An 8,249-nucleotide genomic window follows, 5' to 3' on the forward strand; every position below is an offset into this window, starting at 1 on the left:
TTTAAAATAGGTCTTTGACTAGTATTTGCATAAAATCCAATTTGAATACTTATCATTTTTTTGAAAACTGATATGTAATTAAAATTAGATTAATCTTACGTTGTGTTTGTCACTTGTCACATAAGTTTCTGGCAGCTAAGTAATTTTGTTGGAGGTAGCTTGGAAGTTATAAGAACAATAAGAACTAATAAGCTACATTTTACATGAGGGTGTTCCATTTTGTTATTAAAAAAAAAAGAAGAGGGCCCTGAGACCGGATTCTTTTTTTTTCTTTTTCAATAATTCTGATATTTTTTTAAAGCATTTTAATTCAAATCATAACCTACCTGGCTATTCATTATTCTCAAAATGTTTTTTGTGGTTTTTCTATCTTGGTGTGCATAGGGGTACAGGTGTTTTTTCGTGGCTTTTTTTTTTCACTCCTCCTCTCGCGCGTGACTCACTCTCGCACTCGCCTCGCACTTGCCTCCCTTTGACCGAAAAACGCTGAAAAATTGCGCCTGTTCTGCAGATCCAGGCCTCCTCAATGAAACTAATGGTTCATGGTTTCCTTTTTCTTTTCTTTCTTCATATCAAAACGGATGGTAAAAACAAACTTTTTTTTTTTAACCACATCAACATTCAGATAAGGAGGTTTTTCTCGGGGTTAGTCGAGAGTAAAAGCTGTGCAAAATATTGCCTGATAATAATCCGAATTGGAACGAATACAGCTTTACTGGCCTTTTCCCTGGGAATGTAAGTTAATGATTACTGAGCTAAAATTATTAACAACACTTTACTGAACAATTGTTGTTTTCTTTCTTTCATGTCAACTGATGCTCAACAGGGGGTAAGTATCTACTTATTGTGCTACGTATGTTTATCCATTCCCTGATCTTGTTGTTTAAGATCAATTTTATTTCTTTTAAAATAGGCCTTTGACTAGTATTTGCATAAAATCCAATTTGAATACTTATCATTTTTTTTAAAACTGATATGTAACTAAAATTAAATTAATCTTACGTTGTGATTGTGACTTGTCACATAAATTTCTGGTCGCTGAGTAATTTTGTTGGAGCTAGCTTGGAAGTTACAAGAACAATAAGCAACAATAAGCTACATTTTACATGAGGGTGTTCCTTTTTGTTATTAAAAAAAGGAAAAGGGCCCTGTGACCGGATTCTCTTTTTTTTTCCAATGATTCTGACATATTTTTAAGTATTTTAATTCTAATCATAGCCTCCATAGCTATTCACTCAGGTGTGTTTTATGGGTTTTATTTTTTTCCACTCCTCGCCTCGCGCTTGCCTCCGTTTGACCGAAAAACGCTGAAAAATTGCACCTGTTCTGCAGATCCAGGCCTCCTCAATGAAACTAAGGGTTCACGGTTTCCCCTTTCTTGTCTTTCTTCACATCATGATGAATGGTAAAAACTAGACCGTAACGCAGCTTTCCTGGTTCCCTCACGAAAAGTGATATGTTCACTCATTTAGATATGGAGATTATTTAGACAATTCATTTGAGGATCAAAATTTTGAAAAAAATTATCCATTCGTCGGTCTTACTGTTCAGTTCAATTCAAGGTTTTGATGGGGTAAGTTTGAGGCCAAACTTTTTTCCGATGAGAAATGCCTCAGACCGCTCTTAAAGAGATCGCCACTTAAATGTTTCCCTTGTCTCCCCCCTTTCCCCCCCCCCCCTCCCACAGAAAACATACCAATAAACGAACAAACCCATAGGTCCTTTATCGCTTTAGAAATAAGAAAATAGCCGACGGTTTATTTCATAATTTTGATCCTTTAAGGAGCAGGTGTATTACACCTTAGTACCAAATGAAGGAGATAATTAATCGAGAGTAAACACTGTAAAATCAAAAACAAAAACAAAAACAAAAAAAAACCCAAAAAAAAACCCAACCTGAGTGTAATCCAACTAGACCGTAAAAACTAAAACGAAATTAATGAATAAATAAACAAATGTCATGAAAGCGATCCAATTAGACCAGGTTAGCCCAGGACATCCTCAGTGACAATCATGATCAATGATTTCTTCGCTCGTATCGTTGAGAAAGATTATAGTAAAAAAAGGGAAAAAATCACCTGATAGTAATTCAATTAGGGCAGATCGTACCACGCTAAAATCATAAGAGAGAATTAATCAGCAAGAGAAAATTAATTTACTTTTGTATCTTTTCTTTCATTTCACCTGATTCTCAACAGTTTGTAAGTATCTATTCATTGTGTTATGTACGTTTATCCACTCGTTGACCTTGCTTTCAATTCAATTTTATCTAAAATAGGCATTTTGTTAGTATTTGCGTAGAGTTTAACTTGGATATATTAGTTGAATTGGAAAACCTTACGCTACACAAACTTATCACTGTGAAAGAACCCATCTACTCTACTACTCAATTTTATTTCATACTTAGTCCTGCTGTAAGTTGAGCCCAATCCAACTAAATTTATTTTCCTCCGAGTCGTGTTTTCCGAAATTTGAATTTATAGATATAAAATTGAATTTCATTGACTTTTTGCACCGTTTTTCACTTGTGATATTATATTTAGTGAAGCAAAAGAATGTTGCTGAACATATCAAGGAATTCTTTGCAATAAAGTCTTTAAATAAAAGTTTTAGTACATCACTATGCAATGTTTGACTGATAAGTCACTGAGCTATGTTATGATTGATAATAGAGTAGTAATACTTACAATGGCTCTTATCACTTAAATTTGTATCATTAATGAATCATTTTAAGGTTTTCCCAATCAATGAAACTATTGGCACCTTTATTAAAGCAACGTAGCGAATTTCTGAAATGCAGAAAAATAGGTAACTCTAAGAATAGTCAGAAAAATATATTAGTTCATAAGCTTTTGCATTCAATACTAACAATATTTTCTTTTATCATTATTTCTCTCTATTTTCTAAAATGAAATTAATCTCCAGGCTGTAAGTAACCACCATTTTATTTATTTACGCAAATCAGACATTCTAACGTTTGTACATGCCAAAAATGTTTTGAAGTCAGCTGTAATCTTAAAACACTAATTCTGCTTCTTTATTTCCTTTTTTTCCCTCAATCTTACCAGATATATCAAGACGGTAAGCGGTTTTTACGTTCATCATCAAAACGAACTTTGATCTGTAACACGTTTTACTTAGGCGCTCCGTAGTGGGGTCGATTCATTTTCAAATCGCTGTCAAGAATGTAAGGAACAAGTGTGAGTGCAAGTATTTCACATCAAGCGCTCAAGAACTATTAGAAAAATATGTGAAGTTACTCTGCTGTGTGGAAATGATAACTCTTCCACATACCTTCCACACGTTTTTAACTTGCCTTAAGTAATTCATACATGGGCAATAAATAATGGTAATAGGACTGAGTGGAGTCCAATTCGGTCTGTAACCATACGAGTGATTATCAGAATCGGAAGACCGCGCAGCGGGAGTCGGATTTGTTAATTACGAGTATGATCACAGATAGAATTGGACGACTTGAATTCCTGTTTACAATTAGTCAGAACGATGACAAAATTTGAGAGGGAAAATAGACATCAGTTGTACGTTTTCATAAAAAAAACAACAATTAACTCGGCGAAATGCTCGACAACATTGCTTACTGTCCACTTACACAGGCATGACGTGTCCACTGTCCTGTTAGTGTTTAGATCGGGCTGGTGACCAATCACGTTCGAGAATTTTGTTATGGTTTTGATTAGAGTTAAAATTGTGTGTAGATAGTGATCAGAACTCCCCGTTACGAACGCCTGAGTACACGCCCAAATGCGTCTAGTGGAGTAACTCCCTTTTAGCGGTTGAGGGAATGAGATTGATAAGAACTGTGTCACTTGAATTGGGAAAACACTGGGTGGAGATGGTATTGAGATAAACTTTTTGGAAATGGGATCAGTATATCCCCCATCCTGACACTAAATTAATTGTAAATTACTATCAGTCTTTATTTCTGGTTTTCCGCAAATAGTAGCTCGTCGTTCCTAAGACCTCTAAAAACGTTATTTAAATTTCTCCCATAATGATTATTCTAGATACACTTTCGACCCCCTGGACATCAGGGAATAATGCAATTTTCAATGCGAGCACTTTGATTCCTTAAAAGTTCGTAGGCATACAATAGGACGCTACGAGTAGTTAGATTATCCTTTAGGTCAGTTTCACCAAACTATTCGCTTAGTGGAGTCCTTCGCTTAGTTTAGTACCTCTTTCGCATTAATTAGCCTCCTTGGGAAATACTTCTTCTTACGGCTGAATGCTAGTCGTGTTGATAAATACATGTTAGATTCTTCTTTAAGGACTACTCGATAATGATATATTTTCTCTTCATGGGTGTAAGTGTACTCAGCATGTCATAAAATATTAAAATTGTTTTAGTTTGCACAATGACTAATCCAAAAAGTGTCCTTTGGCAGCTGACTATGTTTCGGTGGGCAATCAAATTTTGTAGTTTTAGAGTGTTTACTTTCTTGATTGGTTTTTATCATTTTCTTTTTAATCTGCTGCATTGGCCCTCACTTGTCAAATCAGATGGTGAGTAACGTTTTCGTTGTGTAATAATTTTCTCTTGTCATTAGTAAAGATAATGGTTAATGTTTAAGTAAATCGGTGTTCATGGTTTCTATTACATTTAACTTGCTCGAAACAAGTGGAATATCTAGATTGACACTGATTGACATTGCTTCTTGTCGATCAGATCGTGTTCTTTCAATGTTATTGCTACTATAGTGAAAGTATTTAGATCTCTAGGGTCTAGAGGTCCGCGATCTGACCTGGTACTAGTACGTTGAAGTCGGGTGGGCTGAGGTCGTTTTCCAGTTTCTGTAAAGCTGTTTATACAGCTGCCTCCATCGAAAAGTTTGTCAACAGTTCCATAGACCCCGAAACGCATTATTGTGGTTAGTTTGGAGTCAACATTTTAATTGCGGCAACAGTCACCGCAGGATCATTGCAAAATGGACTCTTGCAAGATCTGTATTTTGAAAGGAATATGGCAGAGTTCAGTGAGCCCTAAGAAATAAATAATGCTAATGGGACTAAGTACAATGAAATAAGAAAGACAACTTCCCATGCAGTACTAATACACCTCGCCTCAAAGGAACGAAATTCAATTCCCAGTTTTTCATTGATATCTGGGTTTTATTAATTAAATTTAGTCGTCGCTTCGCTTTTTTATTTTCCACCTTTCGTTTCTTCTTCCTTTTTATTTGATTGAAGCTACCGCTTCCCAATTATTATCGTGCACGTTTTGATAAAAAACACATCAATAGTGAAATATATCTTCTTCGTGTTGCATTTGATAATTCTATGCTATAAACTAATTGTAGTTTTTGCTTTAGAGTGTTTACTTTCTTAATTGGTTTTTTATCATTTTCTTTTTATCTGCTGCATTGGCCCTCACTTGTCAAATCAGCGTGTAAGTACCGTTTTCGCTGTGTAATAATTTTCTCTTGTCATTAGTTAAGATAATGGTTAATGTCTAAGCAAATAGGTGTTCATGATTTCTATTACATTTAACTTGCTCGAAACAAGTGGAATATCTAGACTGACACCACTCAACAAGTGAAACAAGGCAGGAGATTTGCCGGCCTGTTCGCAACTGATAATTGAGTTTCATTAATTACTTATAGTTTGTAGTTGATTAAAATCCATTGCATTCTGTTAGTGCGAGAGAGACTCGTTTAAAGTGCATTTTTCGAGCTGATTTTAGCCTTTTATCCCAGGGATTTATTGTGGGGGCTTTTGTATCGCAGGGATCAGCAGGAAGTCCGAGCCACTCTGTATTCTTGAATAACTTAGTGACCCTCACAAACTGTGAAAGTTTCAAAGAAATCGGTGAGATGGCATGTGTCACGCCTGCCTGGTCTTCACGTGGACAGACTTATAGAAGCTCTTTCTGAGGATCCATTTCATATTTTTCTTTCAGAGCACTATGATTCGCAAACAATATAGCGCCCCCTACCTTTTTTATGTTATTTGAATCGAACTCTTTGAGGAAAATCTAAGGAAGTTTCATTTTCATCAACCACGGCTTGTGCCATCCCTGTTACTCCCTAACGATATGGCCGAAAATTTCCCGCGCTTTCTGCTTTTGTGCTTCTTGTCGATCAGATCGTGTTCTTTCAATGTTATTGCTGCTATAGTGAAAGTATTTAGATCTCCAGGGTCAAGAGGTCCGCGATCTGACCTGGTACTAGTACGTTGAAGTCGAGTGGACTGGGGTCGTTTTCCAGTTTCTGTAAAGCTGTTTATACAGCTGCCTCCATCGAAAAGTTTGTCAACAGTTCCATAGACCAGGAAACGTATTATTGTACTTAGTTTGGAGCCAATTTCTTAATTACGGCAACAGTCACCGCAGGATCATTGCAAAATGGACTCTTGCAAGATCTGTATTTTGAAAGGAAAATGGCAGAGTTTAGTGAGCCCTGGAAAATAAGTAATACTAATGGACTAAGTACGAGGAAATAAGAACGAATAATACCCATGTGGTACTAATACGCCTCGCCTGAAAGGAGCGAAATTCAATTCCCGGTTTTTCATTGATATCTAGGTTTTATTAATAGAATTTAGTCGTTCCTTTGCTTTTTTACTTTCCATCTTTCGTTTCTTATTCCTTTTTATTTGATTGAAGCTACCACTTCCCAATTATTATCGTGCACGTTGTGATAAAAAACACATAAATAATGAGATATATCTTCTTCGTGTTGCATTTGATAATTCTATGTTATAAACTAATTGTAGTTTTTGCTTTAGGGTGTTTACTTTCTTGATTGGTTTTTATCATTTTCTTTTTAATCTGCTGCATTGGCCCTCACTTGTCAAATCAGATGGTGAGTAACGTTTTCGTTGTGTAATAATTTTCTCTTGTCATTAGTAAAGATAATGGTTAATGTTTAAGTAAATCGGTGTTCATGGTTTCTATTACATTTAACTTGCTCGAAACAAGTGGAATATGCCTGCCTGTTCGTAACTGAGAATTGAGTTTCATTGATTACTTGTAGATGTAAAATCCATCGCATTCTGTTAATGTGAGAGAGACTGGTTAAAAGTGCATTTTTCGAGCTGATTTTAGCCTTTTACCCCAGGGATTTATTGTGCGGGCTTTTATATCCCAGGGATGAGCCGGAAGTCCCAACCACTCTATATGCTTGAATAACTTAGTGACCCTCACAAACTGTGAAAGTTTGAAAGAAATCGGTAAGATGGCATGTGTCACGCCTGCCTGGTCTTCACGTGGACAGACTTATAGAAGCTCTTTCTGAAGAACCATTTCATATTTTTCTTTCAGAGCACTATGATTTGCAAACGATACAGCGCGCCCTCCCTTTTTTATGTTCTTTTAATCAAAATATTCAAGTAAAATCCGAATTAGTTTCATTTTCATCAACCACAGCTTTTGCCAGCCCTGTTACTCCCTAACGATATGGCCGAAAATTTCCCGCGCTTTCTACTTTTGTGCCTCTTGTCGATCAGATCGTGTTCTTTCAATGTTATTCAACTCCTGTCTTGATGCATTGGCCCACTCTGTCACTGAGGTGGTCGGTTTTTCTTTTCTAACTAGCAACGTTCTCAAAAATTTGGCAAACTGCTGTTGTCACTTGGATTCTAATTCGGTCCGTAATCATAGGACGAACGCGCGAACGCGCGCAGTCCCATTTGTCAATTATGACGATGATTTTAGACAGAATCAGGCGAAACGAAGTCCTGTTACCAAATATTTATAACTATTACAATTTTTTTCTCTTTAGTTTGTTTTATATCATTTTCTAATTCCCTTACTTTTTCTCTGTTTGTATTCCCTTTCATTTGGGCAACTTTTAAAAATTAGGCTGTATGTAACATTTCTGTTACAGTTTGAACCCTTATTGGGGATAAGTTTTATCTACTTTGTAGATCTCAAAATAGCCGATGGGACTTTCCAATAAAATAAAAAAGAATGCTTCCCATATGGTACTAGTACACCTCGCTTTAAAGGACCGAAATTCAATTCACTATTTTTCATCGATATCTGGGTTTTAATAATTAAATTTAGTCTTTGTTTCGCTTTTTTACCTTCCACCTTCTGTTTTTCGTTTTCCTTTTTATTTAATTGAGGGTACCACGCCCCGATTATTAAAGAGCTTTTGGCGATACAAAACGCATAAATAGTGAGATATATCTTTTTCGTGTTGCATTTGATAATTCTTTGTTATAAACTAATTGTAGTTTTTGCCTTAAAGCGTTTACTTTCTTAATTGGTTTTCTTATTTTTCCTTTTA

The sequence above is a fragment of the Pocillopora damicornis genome, chromosome 5, assembly GCF_964200805.1.
Source record: "Pocillopora damicornis chromosome 5, jaPocDami1.2, whole genome shotgun sequence".
Lineage (NCBI taxonomy): Eukaryota > Metazoa > Cnidaria > Anthozoa > Scleractinia > Pocilloporidae > Pocillopora > Pocillopora damicornis.